General features: G+C 37.5%; 1 pseudogene across 1 annotated transcript; it reads left to right on the top strand.

The window, feature by feature from the left end:
* Positions 1-368: 368 nt before the first annotated feature.
* Positions 369-878, top strand: LOC104159676 (annotated as a pseudogene). The gene has a single exon (XR_696431.1). The product of XR_696431.1 is annotated as a Y+L amino acid transporter 2 pseudogene (transcript).
* Positions 879-2,547: the final 1,669 nt, after the last annotated feature.

The following is a 2,547-nucleotide window of genomic DNA, read 5'->3' on the forward strand; positions in this document are numbered from 1 at the left end:
ACTCCAGCTGTATTAGGACATGTTTCCAGGGGTACAGTGTCTCCTTCTTCCCTAAGATAACTTCAATAACATAACATAGAATTACAATTCAAGATAAATAATAAAAGTGAACTGAGAGTTCATGAAAGCTTCAGGTTCTATAACCAAGGACAGTGGCCTCACATTTATCCATTAAAAAGGTACAGAACAGTGAAACTTAAGAAAATTCAGTAGTATGTGGTTCCTGGACTGCAAGATAAAAGCAGGCAAAATAATTGTTCTTTGTACCGTTTATGCCTTGTATGGTAATTATCTTCCCCGTGTCTCTGATGCCATGTGTGTTACAAAAGATATTCTCCTCTCTTGTTTTCAGGTAACGTTAGTTGAGGATGCCAGCCCCCTGGCGAATATGTGGTGATAAAAAATCCAGAACTCAGATTGGAAAAGCTGAAATGGACAATATGGAAGAGACAAGGGAAAAAGTGCAGATGAAAAAAGAAATCACGTTACTAAATGGAGTTTCTTTAATTGTAGGGAACATGATTGGCTCTGGGATATTTGTGTCACCCAGAGGTGTTTTAATGTACAGTGCTTCCTATGGACTCTCTCTAGTCATCTGGGCGCTTGGTGGGATGTTTTCGCTGTTTGGAGCTTTGTGTTATGCTGAATTGGGAGCATCCATTGTTAAATCTGGAGGCAGTTATGCCTATATCCTGGAAGCATTTGGTGCCTTCGTGGCCTTCATCAGACTCTGGTCTTCCTTGCTAATTATTGAACCAACAACTCAGGCAGTGATAGCAATCACGTTTGCTAACTATATTGTTCAACCAATTTTTCCTCATTGTGAGCCACCATATGATGCAGTCAGGTTGATTGCAGCTGCTTGTATATGTAAGTAAAGTTATGATTCCTAGAAGTTAGAACTATAATTGTAGGTGACCGAGAGATTTTTCTGAATTTCTATTCCTTTGCTTTCTGTGAAAATAATTATTGTCTCTCTAAAACATCTTCTTAGGAACTAATAATCTTTTAGTCGGATGGATTTTATTTGGGACTAGGATTATTAGAGGGGAGAGGAGAATTACAACAATTTGGCTGGGGGAAACTATGGCTGCTGATTAAAGATACTTATCTCTATGGATCATTGGCCTAACTGGCAGCCCACATTTGGTGCATGCTGTCTCTCCCCTATTTCTCGCAAATCCCCAAAAATGAACAAAAAGTCTTAAAATTCATGTGGAATTAAAAATACTCTGCCTAATGTGAGTGTTGTCTCTAGAGAAACTGTGTAGTGTAATCAGACATCCTGCAGAGTTGACTTCAATGTGACTGTATATCTTAGGTGAACATAGGGATAAGCATTACAAATCTGTCCTCCAGTAGATGGACTGTACTCAAATTTTTTTCCTTATAAACATGGATTTGTCAAGCTAGGGTATATGTTCCTTTGAGGCTGTGCTATAGCATGGTCTTTTAAAAATGGCTTAAATTCTAGAACTCAAAAACTTCCAAAAGGATAAACAATTTTAATTTAAGATAATATAATATATACTCACAATTCTGAAAAGGTCTTTTCTGTGTAGCCCTGACTCTTGCCACTGTGGTGCAGAGGAAGTTCACTCCATGGTATAACTTGAGACCATCAGGACCACTCAGCAGTCTAAAAGGCAACTAACCCTATTCCAAAAGACTTTATCAGCTGAAATTCTCCACTTGCACAGGAAAGCAGTTATTTATTAGATGAAAATTTCTTTCCCCAGTGTTCTAGGTGCACCTCATGAAACCCTAACACTTAAGAGTAGTCTTCAAATGCTGATGTTTCTCTAAGCTTCACTTTCTTAGTTATTCTTGCTGTAGTCTTTATGTGAAACAACTGTGTCCTGTAGTACCTCTGATTTCTGAGCTGATGCCCTAGGTGTGGCTGGCAGCTGCTGCTTTCTTATACAGCAAATCAGTTGCCTCACCACTGAGTAGGCTTATAACAAGCATTTTGAGTAACAATCCAGATTGCTGGGAAAAATTACAGTTTATTGTATTAACTGTGATAGGAAATTTAGCAGTGTCAGCAAATTTATTACTAGCTTGAACAATTTTTATAAGGCTCAGCAGCATGGATTTAAGTGGCATATCACCAACATACTGGAGACAACTTATTTAAATCTATATATTCAGTGGAATTTACTGGGAATTCCATGGCAAGATCCCGTTGCTTTGAATATAATTATACTCTGCAGCACATGATACATGCAGTAAACATATCTTTTGCAGTGTTTCAAATAGCGCTTTGTAGCATCACAAATGACTCCTGAATGTTCAGTATTAAAAGCTTCGGTCAGCACTTACTTTATCATTTTTAAGAAATAATCCTATAATTCTTACAGTTGCTGATATATGCTACTGTACTTTTAAGAAAGAGATATATGGTTAAGTTCTACTACAGAGATTTTTTTAATATAGAGCATAAAATCTTATTTCAATGTGTATGCCACATTTAGAGTGATAGAATAGTTTTCGTTCCAAGAGACCTTTAAAGGTCATCTACTCCAACCCCCCTGCAATGAGCAGGGA

The sequence above is a fragment of the Cariama cristata genome, unplaced genomic scaffold (assembly GCF_000690535.1).
Source record: "Cariama cristata isolate BGI_N322 unplaced genomic scaffold, ASM69053v1 scaffold46533, whole genome shotgun sequence".
In the NCBI taxonomy this organism is placed as follows: domain Eukaryota; kingdom Metazoa; phylum Chordata; class Aves; order Cariamiformes; family Cariamidae; genus Cariama; species Cariama cristata.